Source organism: Lycorma delicatula, chromosome 3 (assembly GCF_047948215.1).
Source record: "Lycorma delicatula isolate Av1 chromosome 3, ASM4794821v1, whole genome shotgun sequence".
Classification (NCBI taxonomy): domain Eukaryota; kingdom Metazoa; phylum Arthropoda; class Insecta; order Hemiptera; family Fulgoridae; genus Lycorma; species Lycorma delicatula.
In genome coordinates, this window is record NC_134457.1 from 181,722,879 (window position 1) to 181,739,773 (window position 16,895).

Here is a 16,895-nt window from a genome sequence, read left to right on the forward strand (position 1 = left end):
TAAAAACTTTAAAATTATACGGTTACTGAAATAAGTCTTTAAATTATTAGTATTGATGAAATTGGAGATCAATAAAAAACTTTTAACTGTACATTGACTATCACAGAAGAATAAACAATATACTTCAATATTGGTACAATGTATCATGTATGAATCAAGAGACCGTTTAGTCAGATCAGCTAGTTTACTCAGGATATTATTAGTTAATAAGGATATACCTGATACATCTATTTACTTCAATGACCGTTGGACCCCATGGAAAATTGCTTTATGAAACAAAAAAGTAAAGTATGTTAGGAGTTCAAGTATATTCGGCTGATGAAGATATAATTATGATAAAAAATAACGATGAGATTAATGTATTTAGAGTATTGACAGTGGAGGATCTGGACAAAACACAATAGAGGGACAGAGGCAATTTTTAAAAGAACTGAAAAATATTAAAATCCACACTAAAATAACAATAACTTATTAAAGGATTCCATAAATATGATAGAATTAACATTTATTTTTACAACCTACTATATAAAATTTTAAAAGGAGAATATTAAAAGGATACTCTTTATACATAATAGATTACCTTACAATATACTATATTAATAACTTAAACAATTTTTTTTTTTAACTGATACAAAAGAAAGAATACAGTAATTTAAAGATATACATACTATAAAATAGAAAGTCATACAAATTTACATGACAACTATGATGAATATGCAAGACTTTGGCTTTATTATTAATGACACAAGCTTTAAAATATACAATGATACAACTAAAATGCAGGAATTATTAGATGTATCTGATATGGACGTTTTTGGTATCCCATTGAATATCAGGAGTATTAGAAAGAATCAGGATTATTTCTTATGTTTGATTCATCCACTGGTGAATGAATAAGTTGGAGTTTATTGTACTGGCAGAGATTAATATATCTGCACATGAGGCTAAATTAAACATTATTGTAGGATTTAAGTCTGAGTTTAAACGTAGGACCAATGGTAAAGAAGGAGGTATAATGATATTTTATAAAAAGGGAACATAAAATATTACAAAAAATAGACTCTAACTTTAACCATGCAGAAACCTTGGAATTAGAAATATCATTTTAAAGGTATAAAAAAATACTTATCAACACTTTATAGAACACCTTCTTCAAATATTAATCTTTTTATTCAAGAATTGAAAGACTGGCTTGTAATGGAATCTATAAGGCAACAAGTAAATTTATTAATGATTGGTATTATTAATATTTGTTATTTGAACGAAGCGTATGGTTATGACAATTACTTAAATGTAATTAATGGGAATGGTATGGTGGAAACAATAAAATGTCCAACAAGGCTTCTTGTATGGATCATATTAATGTAAGTCTTCACTCAGACAACTATGTCTCATTCATCTTGAAAGATAAGGTTTCTGATCATTATAAAATGTAAAAATAATACAGAGAATAATAAAACAAGCAATAACTGAAATTATTAGTGCAAAAAAAGGTTAATGAAGGAATTCAATCATAAAATTAGTGGCCAATTCTTGATATCAGAAATGTAGAATGTATATATGAAGAAATTGTAAATAAATTTCACAGTATTTATGATAAATCTAAAATAAATATGAAAATGAAGGTATATAATAAATATAATCACTATATTAATTATGAAATATACAAACTTATTAAAGAAAAACTGATATTTATGGAAAACTTAAAAAGGACAGAAGCAACCTCAATCTTAGAAACAATTTTAAAATGATAAAAAATAAACTGATTAGTAAAATCAGACTGGCTAAGAAAAATTAATATTTTTCAGTATTTTCTGATACATCTAATTAATAAAATAGGTGTTATTCCTAAAACAATGAAAATTACATACTAAGACCAGTTTATAAGAATGGTTTAAAATTGGATTAAAATAATTATTGTCTCGTAGGATCTATTAGCATCATTATGAAATGACTTTTTTTTTATCTTTTTTATTATCTTGTTTCCCTATTCCCCTGGGCTGGATTCACCGTGAAGCATAAGCACAGCCCAGGGGAGTGTCCACTCTTAACGGATCATTTCAGTGCCTGCCTCTATTTTAAAATTACTTGAACTACATATGTAACTAGTTGAAATCATATAATATTAAATTTAATTTAATAAATAAAGAACAATATCACTTTATAGGTATAGATCTGGTTGGACAAGATCTGGTTGACAACTTAACTGAATCTGTATATAGAGTCTTGAATGATGATAAATGTGTAGTAGGCGTCACCTTGAATTTGAGAAAATTATTCGATCTAATAAAATATGACGTGTTATTAAGTAAATTAAAAAAAAAATATTAGAATTCAAGATAAATTATTGAATTTATTGGTTGATTATTTTAAAGATAAAATGATTAGTGTCAACATGAGAAACTTTATTATTAGACCTTCACCTATACCCTTGGTTTGATCCAGTGAATTTGGATCTTAATGGTAGTATTTTACAATATGCTGATGATACTTTGCTGTTTACTGTACATAAAAACATAGATTCTCCAATAAGCCAGATGCAAGAAAATCTTAATCAGACAATAAAATATTTTTACAATTCAATAAAAATAAATAGTAATAAAAATAAAGCCAAAAATTCAAATACACATTTATAGATAATTAAAATGCCATAGTCACAACTGTTTAAAATAAACTCAAGCTTGTAACTGTGTTAACCTAACATTTTGTAAACATATTAAACTTTTGGGGGTTTACCTGAATGCAGATATAAATTATAATACACATATTTCTCATTTGACTAATATTCTTATTATCATACCCTTCAAAATCTATAAGATTGGAAATTGTTTTCTAATATATATTAAAAGGATTATTTACTTTGCATTAGTCCAAATTATTATAAATTATGATATTGCAATATATTATTTAGCACCAGAATATTTACTACTACTTAAAAGAGTTTGAGGAGAATAATTAAAGTAATGTTTCATAATGCTTCTATGCAATTACTGGGAATATAATGTCATTTTAGGCTTGAGTTAGGTACATATATATAAGGAGAAATTATTTTTACCGTAAATATAGAGTCATCCATCATGTTGAAACAACTTAAGACAATGTATATATTTTAAATTTGAGATATAACAATAAATATGGTCAATCTTTACCAGAATATTAAATACATAATCTACTAAATAGCCTTCCTACAGAACTGAGAACTCTAGATTCTAATCCCAAAGCAAAAAAAAAAATTAAGGACATAGTGTAACAAGACCAGTCAGTATAATGAACCTGATTAACAGATCACTACCAATCGAAAACAAAGTAGTAGAAAATTTAATAATGGGCGGAATGCAGAAAGGGGCTAAAAGGAACCTTTTTAGTAAAAGTAAAGGTCCGTTTAATAACGGTCCTTTGTAATACTGCCCTCTGACACACCTAAACAGATATTTTTCCGTGAGTAGAGTTACCGGACCCAGCTTAGGCATGCATGGGAATGAAAGAGCTCGATCGACCGTTCTCACGCTTCGAGTTGGGTCCGGTTCTGCAGGTAAAGAGGACAGGAGTATAAATACTCCGGGGGAAACCAGTTGACAATCAGATCTGCGAGGAATGCTACGATAGAGTTTTAAGCGAGGAGTTGTTATGCGAGTTTGAATCGTGAGTATTCTGCGAGGAGGAGAGAATTTCTATTGCAGGTTCGACGCAATTAAGATGACGTCACTAGTAATTCCAGTACATGAAAACAAGACATGGTTTGGTGATTTACTGTTAGACTACAAGTGAAAGAGATAATGTACTAAATTTGATTCATAAATCGTTAGGGTAGTTTTATTTGTGAACAGCAAAGGTATTTGCAGTAAAATAACTTTATATTAGTCTTTTTTATTGTACTATTGTTGATAGTAGAAGATTGGTTGTTAAAAGTGTTAAGATTAGCGGTCATGTTAATGTCTTTTGTCAATGGGACTGGACTGAATTCTGGTTTTAGTATTTAACTACTTGTGAATAAATCCTGATGATTACTTCAAATTCTGATTTGTAAGTAATCACTGTCTGTTATTATTATTGTGGTTGTGATTACTATGATTATTATTTTTTTATTATTGACATTTATTATTATTATTATTGTTTGGAGGTTTTATTATTATTATTATTATTACTATTCTGAATATTGTGAGTTGTTTATTATTGTCGTTTATAATTATAATAATAATTATTATTCTTGACTTATCTTGTTTTACCTATGTTCTTAAACTAATAAATTGTAATTACATAAACAAATCATTACATCATATCATTCCACACATATTAATCTACTATATTATTATTACTTTTATTTACTAATATTTGGGTTAATAACAATGTATATATTAATAAAAGCTCTTAAATTATGATTAATGTGTGGATGAATCAAATATTTACTATGTAAAATTTAATGATAAGACGCTATTTGTGAATTAAGTGAGACAGAATGTATTGAAGGATACTCGGAATTGATATATCGATAATTTGACTATAATCTATTGAATTAGAAAATGTTTAAGTTTCGAAAATACATATATTTTGGGAATTATTATACTGTAGCGTTAATGACCGTGTATATAAACATTATTTTAACTTTTATTTATTTTCAATTAGATATAATGATTGATCATTATACCATTAGAAATTCAACTGATTAATCTTTCATGTTGTTGATTGGATTGCTATAAAAATTCTATAGATCGAGATGTAACGTATGCTTTTTGTTGTCTATTGTAAGATTAATTATTACTTGTATACATTAAAGTTATTTATTATTTCTTGTTTTATGTCATTTTTCTAGTTTATTATTGTTTTCCTTTTCTTTTTTATTGTATTATAAATTTAATTTACTATATATTAAAGATAAATTTATCTATTTTTTGTTTAATCATATCTAGTGTAATCTATCTTAATTAGTCAATTTTGGCTAGAGGTAGAAAAAAAGCCAAACATAAAATATATTTGTAAATATGTAAGCGAATTAAGTTGAATAATCAGAAATTGAAATTGAATTATTATTATTATTATTATTATTGGTATTATTATTATTTTTCTTTCTCGAATGATTATTATTATTACTGTCAAGTATGGTTGAAGATCGGAACTTGATAATTCGTTAAGTGGGCATCGTTAAAAGTAGCAACAAGTTGTTTAGGACTGTAATCTAACGATCTTATCCATATTATTTTATATCCGAGTGTAGCACGGAGATCTGAGTAAGAAAGCAAAGAGTACACTTGTAGAAATTTTGTAATTATGTGTGGGGATAAGTAGAAGTGGAATAATTAAGATCTGTATACATGATGGAGATAAGGTTTGTTATTAATTTGGAGAGTGATCTTGTACTGAAATCTAATTTCATTACAGAAGGCGTTTGTTTCTTTTTGTCGAAGTGTCAAGTGATATGTAGAAAATTAAATAATTAGTTCATTTTGTAAATATTTTGTCAGCATATTTCACTCAATAAATATATTACTATTTATTTATGTAGTTGTTTAATTACAGTATTGTTATTTCGACGATAAGGTAAATTCCATGACGTCAGGTAAGGAAAAATGAGAATTCTAAATGTATACAATTAGATTATGTACACAATTAATTATGCAGTATGTGTTGTCGGAGCCTGTCAATTATTAATTACGAGAGCTTTATCTGCAACTGAACGTGCTGATTAATTCACTGATTGTGTTTAGTTATTACTAATGTTATAATTATGTTATTACTGACAGTAAGAATTACATATATAATTCTTTGTTCTAATTGCTTTATATTTAAATAATATTAGGTTTTAATATATTTAAAAAATCCCTTTCGGCACGCCGGAAGGCTGAGGTATATTTTCCGGTGAAAAAAGATTTCCACCTTAAAATTCAGAAAAATTTCAAATTTACTCAATACAAAAATGGTTGCTTGTGAAAAAACGTTTCACATGTTTAGCATACGGCAAGCCCCATTTTCTTACAATTCTAGCAACATTGTGGTAATTGCTTGCCGTAACGGTTGATAATATCAAAATTGTTTCACGCAAAGGTTTTCGGTAATGTTTAAAGGACTAAGAAACACTTTATACCGATTCGATTCTGTGCTTATTAAGGGAGGTATAAATTTGTTTGTGTTCGAACCCCAATTTTTTCCACCACATGAGCCAGTGGTTGGTGATATCAAAAACCATAACTTAAATAAATTTTAGGGCCTTATCCAAAAAATAGTAGGAACTTTAAACGAATTTGATATTTTACTTAATAAGAAAGTTATGGCGATAGTTTTTTTTTCAAAAAAGGCGCCCCATCCAACCCTATGGTTCGATTTTGACCATTAACAAACTCGACCGAGATTTTGGGTTGTTATATTTTATGTATCAATTTGAAAGCGAATGGCGCAAAATTACGGCAGTTATCATGTCCACAAGAAAGTGGACAAATATATATATAAATTTTGAGCTCACTGTGGTTTTGTTGTCTGGGAGATGTGAAACGCGAAGATATGTCGAAATTTTTCGGAAGTCGAATCATGGTACCTATTACAATAGGTAGCTTTCTTACGAAATCTACCTAAAACATAACATTGTTCAAAGATATAATGAAATAATCTATTTTGTTATTTGGGGGTTTTACCCATTTACAACCCCTTAAAATAGGATAATTCATTCGGTTTAAAAAATAAATATTAAATAAAACAAATAAAAATAAAAACAATAATTTATTTTTAATTATTAAAGATCTTTTACTGATTTTGAATAAAAGTTCATTTAAAACCATGACCCCGTTTAGAGTAAACATCGAACTTTTAATTATTAAATATCACGTCATCATTTTCAAGTCATTTAAATATAAAGTGATGCGTATATATTGATGTGTAAGCTGCCCTATCCTATTCGTATTGTATTATAATATAATATAATATTAAATTTAACTTGAGAGATGTGACAGAATGTAAGTAGCATAGCCAGATCATTAATTTGTTTCAGATTATTTTTTTTCACTGATTACTGCCTGCTAATATATTTATTGATTGAATATTTAATGCCATGTGTATATTCTAACGTATTCTTTCTTTTCAGTTTTTTTTTTTTTTTGTTGTTGCTTGGTGCTTTTTCTCTGTATTTTTTATAGATTTATTATTCGTATCTGACTACAGCGGCGCTGATAAGGTAAGGACTTCGATTCGAGTGCTGTTTCGATTCCAGTGTGATTGTTTTGGTAAAATTTTTATTAAATCAGTAACAAAATAATTATTTTACACCAAAGTATAAAGAGAGATGAAATTAATTTTGATCACTTTATCCCTCACTTAAACTGTTCTAATATTAAATCAGATATTTTTGTCTTAACCGAAGCACATATTAGAAATACTGAAGATGCCTATGAATTTATTAGTGATGGTTACAATATCAACGCATCTCTCTTGTAATGCTAATTGATGTGGTATTTTTATAAATATTTATGTTATTTTCCTAATATATACGTTGCAATCTGCTCAACTAGCGAACAGTAAGCCCACCAGGCTGGTCTAGTAGTTAACTCGTCGTCGCAAATCAGTTGTTTAACAGACGATCTTCTGAGTCAAAAGGTCTGAGGTTTGAACCCTAGAAAATCTAGTTGGATTTGAATGATAGACAGTGGATACCGGTGTACTTTGATGGTTGGGGTTCAATTAACCACACGTTTCAGGAATGGTCGGCCTAAGTCTGTATAAGACTACACCTCATTTACATATCATTTACTTATCTCATTGGGCCGTGGGTTTGTTGGTTATTGTTCACTTATTGAACAGATTGTAATGTACACAGTAAGAAAATTATAATTTAATAAATGATAAATGTTTACTAAGAGGAGATTTACATTTGCTTGATTGTCGGGTGAGTGGCTTACATTCTATGTTGCGCGGTACTTATAAGCCGGATGCTGTTTTTGATTTGTATATGGATTCATTGTTGGCATTATTAACAACTTTAAGGGCAATGATTATCATTTTTATATATATATATATATATATATATATATATATATATATATATATATATATGATTTTACTTTAGATATTTGTAAAACGGATGATTTCATTATTAATTATTTAGAAATTCCGTCTAGATATGATTCCTCTATGAAAACTTAATTGATTAGGATAGCGGATTACTGATTGTATATCCACTTGCATAAATTATATTCTCTTAAAGGGAATTATAGACTGTAATATATTTACTACGATTGTCGATGCAAACAAATCGTCATGCAGTGTATTTCTCATTGATTCAGATTTTCAACCAATCTGTAATTGATATAAGAAAGAAAACTTGTATAGACTATGTTAGATTAATAAAGTTATTACAGAATGTCAGCAGCAAACCTATATATTAGAGTAATTTTTTATGTTATTTATTTATCTCTAAATTAAATTAATTTTATGAACTGTCAAAATGTTTTCATAATTATTTTTATTATTTCACATATAAATAAAGGGGAAAAATTTGGAATCGTAACTCACTAAGTGTTTGACAAGGACTGTTTTACAAAAATAATTTACAGAAAAGAAATCATGAAGTTAAATCCAAATTATAACCTATAAAAAATTTAGTTAAGACCCTAAAATATACAAATTTCAAATATGTTAATGATTAAAAAAATATTTTGTGCCAGAATTTGAACAGAATAAAAAACATACTAAAAGGCAGCGGATGTTGATTATTAGTATATCCAAAATAGGATATACAAGGGTAATTGAGTTCCAGATTGCTTAGAATAGCATTGTATTACAGATCAAAATCACCAAAAAAGTTTGATGATCAACATTTTTTGATGATTCATCTGATCATTTTTCGTAATTCCTACAGGTTTTCTTAAAAAAAAATTATGACAGATTTTACTAAAAATGAGACATAAAACCTACCCAGCCTCTCGCAGTAGCTCAACTTTGTGATGTTTTTCAAACTTTTTCCGATGATTTGTTTTCGGTTTCAATCAATTAGGAAATTAGTATGTAAATATAACGTGTTATTAAATATTTTTAAATTAAATTTAAACATTTTTTATAACTCGAGTTTCTATATACTGGAAATCAGATGCTTTTTACGAAAGAATTAAATTCGATATACAGAAGTCTAATTATATTTATTTGATTTATTTCTACAGAATAATTTGTATGACAATTTAAAAAAAAAATATTTTATGAACGACATTAAATTGCAATTAACGGATAATTTTACGAAATTTCAAACAGGAATCTATCCTTCTGCGGCGAGAAAAATCCAGCTATACGAATATTTAAGCGATTAAAAATCTAATATAAAAGAATCCTTAAGATAATAAAATTAATCGTATGATAATAATAATATTATTATTATTAATAATAATAATATTAATAATAATATATTCAGTATACCCTCTACATCCTATAATAATATAGGATGTAGAGGGTATACTGAAATGGAACGACTAGCACTAGATAGGGAATCTTGGAGAGCTGCATCAAACCAGTCAAATGACTGAAGACAAAAAAAAGATAATAATAATAATAATAACAACAACAGCAGCAGTGAAATTTTTTAAATTTTTATGAGTTAAATTTAGTTGGGGTGACAAATAAAATTTTAATCTTTATTTTTTTTTTACATTTTTTTATGGAGTTTTGATCCTTTATTTTGATTAAAAGATTTAGATACCTTAGGGATAACAGCGTTATAAATCTGGAGAGCTCTTATTGATAGATTTGTTTGTGACCTCGATGTTGGATTAAAACTTTCTGTGGGGTAGGTTTTACAGTTTTAGGTCTGTTCGACCTTTAAAATTTTACATGATCAAAAACAACAACAACAAACATAATTTCAGAATATTTAAAAAATGTGTATGTTTATAAAGTAAACGGTTTTAACTTAACGATTTGTAAAATGGATAATAGTGAAGTATTAATCAAAAAGATAATATAGATGAAAGGGAAAAATAAATACAAGGAAATTTCATGAAAAGTTTTCGTTAAAATTTTTCAAGATTAATCAAATGAATCTTTTTTTTTGTTACACAATATACTGGATAGAAAAGTACAGCCGTTTATAAATTAATAAACTTTTTCAATGTAAATTATTTAAAAAATAATTTTTCTAGGTATAACTGGAAATAATTCATTATAAAATGACTTCGTTTTAATTATAAACTTTCACTTTATGTTTTTAAAATTCTACGTCAAAATTTACATAATACCCTAAGACAATAGCGTTGCAGCGCAGGAGACATGTGATTTACATTTAAATCAGCTTGCTACGTACGTACATTCAGGGACTGAAGAAAGATTAAAACTGTTTTGTTTAACTGTTTCTTTTCTAGTGAAAAGGTAATAAGGGCAATAACCCTTCTATCAAAAGAATAGTGTTCATAAAAATAAATAAAACCAAAACCTACCCAAATTGTTACGGTATATGAATTGTATATTTAAAAGTATTTAAGAAAATGAGTAATATGTATTACGATATTTAATACAAATCTAAAACATTACGACAAACTCTGATAATTTGAATATTATCAATTTATTTAAAAAATTAAAATCTCAGACTTTTTTACAAACACGAAAACAGTAAAAATTAATATTTTAAAGTAACAGTCAACAAAGAAAATTTCATGTCATTATAAAATGTACGAAGTAAAAATTCATGAATGTATGAAGTAAAAGTAAGAATTCATGAAGTAAAAACATTTTTTATTTCTAATAAATTTTCTCTAATAAATTTTATGGAAATATTTATATATCAGTATAGCCTTAGCTTGCGTATGTTTTGATATAACTTTATGCTTTTCAGTTTTAATAAAACTATTATTATATCTATATATTATAAACCTGATTGTATGTATGTTCAGATGTTTATTTTAACCTAAGAACCGTTTATCCAATTTAAATTATTCTTTTACCAATGTTTCCTTTTTTTTAATTTGAAATCGGTTTTAAACTCAAAATTTTCTTAATACTAATGAACAATATAACATACATGTAGAGAGCGTGTAACAATTTACAGGATCATTAAAATGAATTAAACAATCGATTTTCTTTTGTTAAGCTAAGGTTTGCCTTGTAAAAGTTCCGTGACACTTCCCTTGGAAATGATAACACGAAGCTCAGTATGACATCTGCTCTCCCAGATACTGCATTACGACATTTTTGTGTATTTATTGTGGGATATTTTCTGATCAGGTTTTTCCAGATTCTTGGTTAGAAGCATTGGTGATTCTCGTTACTGAAACCTGGTAAATATAAATCATGCCCCTTGAGTTATCGCCCTATCTCCTTAACCACTACCCTGTGCAAGGTGATGGAGCGTATGGTAACCAGTTGTCCAATGTGGTACCTTGAGAGAAACGCCCTAATTGCTTCTTAATAAAGCGGTTTCTGCCAAGGTAAATCGTCTATCGAACATTTTTCGAACAGTTTCTCTTGAATCTGTCATTCAAAACGCCTTCCTACTTATCCAACCCCTCGTTTCTGTATTCTTCGATATGCAAAATACGTATGATACGGCTTAAAGGAGAGGAATCCTAAATAAACTGCACGAATGGGATACACGTACAAGGGAATCTGCTTGCATTTATCAGAGATTTCCTCAGTAGTCCGCTGATTGTAGCTAAAGACACTCAGACATTACAAGGAATAATAAAAGCACTGGAAGTAGGAATGAAGGAATACGGGATTAAAATAAATGTGAGAAAAACAAAAGTTATGAAGGTGAATGAGAGGAAGATATGGATGTTGTAACAGCAGAAGGAAAAATCGAATAAGTAAAAAGATACAGATATCTCTGGACAGTACTAACGGAAGACTGGAGGAGTAGAGAAGAGATTAAGACGAGGATTACAACGGCAAAGGAAAGAAAAACCTACTCTTCAGCAAGATGGATCTGAACCTGAGGAAGAGATTGGTACTATGTTTGGAGAATACTTTTGTAGTGTAGTGAAACATGGACACTAGGGAAAAAGGAAAAAAAATAGGATCGAGGCTTTTGAGATGGGTCTGAAGGAGGATGGAGAAGATGAAATGGGTACAGATTAAGTAACTAGGAATATTAAGAAGAATAAATGAAGATAGAATATTACCTGTGACTATCAGAAGTAGTAGAGGAAACTGGATTGGACACGTAATTATTCCTTTTATATATAAAATGAATAATAAATATAGTTCTTGAACGCTCCGTTGAAAGTGAAAAAAGAAGGGGAAGGAAAAGGCTGAAGTTATTAATAAATGACAGAAAGAGTAGTGAAGGTTATGATGAGACGAAAAGAAAAGCATGGGACAGAAACAGGTGGAGACTGCAATGGTGTCAGGGATTTGCCAACAGGCAGAATACGACATGATAATGAGTAAATCGCATATGAGATAGATACAAGCTCTTAAAAGATGATGTTTGGGTAAAATGTCAACTTTATTGCATTTTTTTTTTTTTTTATCAAGAAAATCAAATGAATGATTTGCAAGTTGAGAACCTTTCACTGAATATTTTGTAATGATATTTTTTGAAAACTATAATATGATATTTCTTTAGTTTTTAGAAATTAATTATTGTATTTTAAAACTACCTATGTTTGACGGAGAATTTATTTAGATAGTCGTAACAAAACATTAAACTATTTCAAAATAAACCGCTGATTTTATCGAATGGTGGATTAGATGTCCACTGAAATTTAGGAGGATAATCCCGTTTTCATTTATTTTTAAAAAATCGCTCTTAAAAAATATGAAAATTGAATGCAATTATTGATAATAAGAATAATAAACGTATTACTTATTATAAACGTAAATTATTGAAATTAATTGATTTTTAGACGTAAAATAAAAAGTATTGTACGATTTTGTTTCAGCAGATGTCGATGGTACCAATAAAACTTTGTATAAAACGTAAAATAACAAAAAATGAATTTTAAATGGCTTTTAATTAATTAAGTAGTTGTAATAAAATTACTTTATTTACTCTTCAATGAGAATCGAATAAATTGTAGAAAAATTATAATTCAATGTGTTTACAACAAATAAAGTTGGGTAATAATTTTATTTAATAAATTATGATCGTGTTAAATAATATAGAATTTTAATTTATTTATAAATGGATTTTTAGTGAAACATTTATTCTAAAAATTTACAAACCCAATATAATGATCACATTTACTAATTACTACACAATTGGACCGGTCATTTATATACAGAAAATTCTATGTCGTTCTTTTAAAAGGAGTAAAGAAAACAATTTACAGCATAACTGATGAATAATGGTAAATATTATCTCATAATTTATAAACAATAAAATTGCTGCTTTTACAGGCAGAGAGCCTAATCTCTTAACATTAAAATTTCACTCGTTTTACACTTAACTATAAGCTATTCATAAGTTAACTAGCAATACTATTAAAAAAAGGAATTAATAAAGGCTAAAAAGAGATTCATATGAATATAGAATATTATACTGACATGCTATATAAATATGAAAAAACGCTCGAGTGCAATAACATCGTATGCTTTTCAGAATTTTAAAGGTGGTTTAACTTAAAAAAAAAAGATTACATGTATTAAATGCGTGATCATTTCCTTTTTATTAACTTATTCATTTAATAAAAAAGAAATTATGAAATAATATTTTAGTTCATCAAATTTTGCAAGCGGTATTAAATGTAAGTACTGTATAATAGTCGAATGCGGTAAGAAAGGTTCTTTAATAAACTTTAAAATTATCATCGCTTGCACCGGATGGTACGGATATTAATTCACTAATCAGAGGAAACATCACCTTTTCTTACTGTAGATGTGAATTTAATTTTAAATTAACTTCATTTTAACAGCGTTTCTATAAACACAGACTTACTTTTTAGTACAAGGTATGGTACTTGATTAAATAAGAAAGTAATTAATTTTGATCGATTCATAAATAACGTTAAGATTTTATTATTCAGTTATCATAAAATTTAATTTTTCTTTTGCCTGAAAACAACTAAAAAGAATTATTAATAAAAAAAGAAAATCAAATTATTCGTTGGATGAATAAAATTATTTATTACAAAAACAGGAAAAAATAGAAAAACGACTTTTTCTTGAATTTTAATAAGCAGTCAGTTATAATATTTATTTTTTTAATATTTTTCAGCCATGTAGCTTTTATGCTAATTTATCCTTTTTATACTTAATTTGTGTTCATAATTATTATTACTCGGGGTATTGTATCGATTCTAAAATTCTTGCTATTACATATAATACCTTAATTTCTAGCTATTACATCTTTCAATAATACGAGTATATATATAATCCTTGGTAAGAAGCTAACGGAACTAACTAAATTAGCATATGTCATTTAAAATGGACGTTTGAAAAGACTCATTAAAATAAGAAAAAATCTGATGTGTCCATCACATGACCCTTGCACACCTATTAAATTAAAAATACACATTTTTAAAAGTACATGAAATTTTATTTCACTAATAACTTCTGATTTTTTTCAAATTTTTTATTATTGAATTGTTTACTGTAATATTTTTTTACAATCACAAGGTAATAATTATTAATAAATCAATATAATTAAATTTAAAAAAAAGTTAAAAAAGGAAAACTATGTCGTATTCGAACCGATGTGCCTTACCCTTGTAAGATCCAAATATTTCATTAATTAAAATTTTATTTAGCTGTAACTATGGAACCAATGAAAATAAGTACTTATGATATATCGTTGAAAAGCTCTTAATGATGTCTTATTACTGCAGTTAAAAAAACATTCAAAATTCAATTTTTTTGGATTTTGTGCTTTTTGGGGCACTTTGAGTAAAGTCGATAATAATCAAAGGGAGAAATGCATAACTAGATGTTACAACAGTCCTAAATTCAAAATTTCAACATCCTACGACTAATCGTTTTTGATTATTGCGAAATACATACATACGTACAGGATGCACATCCTTTACTTCGTACAAGGAAGTAAAAAGATAGTTACAGCGGTTTCATACTACAATCATAATTAAGTAATATCATGTTAGAATTTAAACGGAAATCACATTAAATTTATAGATAATTAAGTTAGCTAATAAGCGGCTAATAAGCTACAAACCGTTTATCCAGTGACTGTATTTGTCTGTGGAAGTGATTGTAATGATCTGACAACCGATATAAAAAACTAAATACGAAATAAAACTATTTCTTGGGGTTCCTTAAAAATAAGTTACTCTTTTAGATAACAAATTGAATTCCACATTAGAATTCCATATTTACATTTAAGTTTTTCTGTTATTTAAAAAAATTTTTTTTTATATTGCAGTGTATATGTATGTTATATGTTCATTTTAATGTTTTATATATATATATATTATGCTTTATATATAAAAGAGAAACTCAAAAATAAACTTATTGTTCATTTTAATGTTTTATATATATATATATATTATGCTTTATATATAAAAGAGAAACTCAAAAATAAACTTATTTTTTAATGCTTTTAGTTTGCTAATTTAGTCATTTAAGTTTTATTAAATATCTCTTTTAATAAAAATTAAAAAAAAAAGACTTTAAAAGGAGAAAAAGGTCAAATGATATTAAATATTCCTTTCCATTTGGTTATCATTATAAATACACTTTTTTTTAAGTTTAGGTTAATAAAAAAAAATTAAATTTTTTTCTACAACTAAATATGCTCTTTATAATGAGAATTTTGAAAAAATAATGGCAATAGACTTTAGCTTCTGAATAACATATACATTTACTGTGATACATGTTTATAATATTTTATGTAGAAATCTCTATTTTTCCCGATAACATTCTCAGATTGTGTAAAGTATTCTCACTTTAAGGGTTTACAAGATTATAAAAGCTTACGAGTATACTCATAAACAGTTAACATTTTAGCCGTATTTTATGAAACGGGGTTGATAAGAAACTGTTCCAAACTTCATATTTAATGGAACGAGTATATTTATTTTTGTTTTTCTAAACAGTTCCACATCAACCAATAAGAATAGGTATTAGAATAAAAAGTTATCGTAGTTTATTACTTAGGTTTTTAGTTATGTGAATTTTGGGGGACCCAGTTTCCTCCTTCGGTAAAGAGACTTTCTCAATTTCTTCCAACTTACCGAAGAGTTTAATGAATAAAAATCGTTGTTTCAAAAACAAACACATTTATAAACACATCTATACTCAAGTAGGAAACATTACAGTATATATGTATATAAATATTATAGATGTATTTCTATGTATTATCATACTAACCGAGTAGATAGGAAAAATAATTCTAAGAGGTCTCATTTATTTAATTCGTATAACTAGCAGGAAAAGTTAATTTTAGCTACTTTAGGACCCAAACGATCAACTATTAATATTTGGGTATATAGGAAAACAATTTAATATATGTTAATTATTTACAATTAAGTTTTAATCTTCAACCTTTTACTATAAAGTATTACAAAGTTGAAGAAAAAATTCTTTAAAAGAATTAGAATGGTCCATATTCTACCTCGTCAAAAATAAGGCGGTTTCTCGTACTTCACGACGCAAGTGTATGATAAATTTCTGCACAAACAACATCCTATACAAGGCATAAAAACGGTGTGTATATTGAAATGAATATTATTATGGATAATATTAATGCAATTTAAAATGAGGCAATACTATTCTAAGATTCAGAAAACTTACAATAGAATGATTCAAAACGAAAGGTTTATTAAAAAAAGATCCGCTTTCAGTTTTACCCTAAAGTTAATAAATAAATGCATCTCAGAATTAATAAACCCTTATCACCTTTTTCGGCTTAGCTTAGCAGGTTTCCATTTATAATCCTTTTCCTTCTAAGAAGCTTACGATACCCTTGTTCAAAATTTTTAGAACCATAAAATAGTCTTTTCTCAAAACAGATAATAGTATACCACTCACTTTTTTAAAATTCT

General features: G+C 27.1%; 2 protein-coding genes across 6 annotated transcripts in view; one reads left to right on the plus strand and one right to left on the minus strand.

Moving 5' to 3' along the window:
* The window catches only part of LOC142322266 (N(4)-(Beta-N-acetylglucosaminyl)-L-asparaginase-like), an 869,152-nt gene that overhangs the window by 457,366 nt on the left and 394,891 nt on the right, over positions 1–16,895 (minus strand). The window contains exon 8 of one of the 4 annotated variants that reach the window (XM_075361162.1): positions 8,212–8,277. The exons of the other annotated variants lie outside the window; for them this stretch is intronic. The gene's annotated coding sequence lies outside the window, so the exon portion shown is untranslated. The remainder of the gene's footprint in view (positions 1–8,211; positions 8,278–16,895) is intronic. 4 annotated transcript variants of the gene reach the window in all.
* LOC142322267 (zwei Ig domain protein zig-8-like) overlaps positions 1–16,895 on the plus strand; it is a 694,854-nt gene that overhangs the window by 55,089 nt on the left and 622,870 nt on the right. The gene's annotated exons all lie outside the window — the stretch shown is intronic.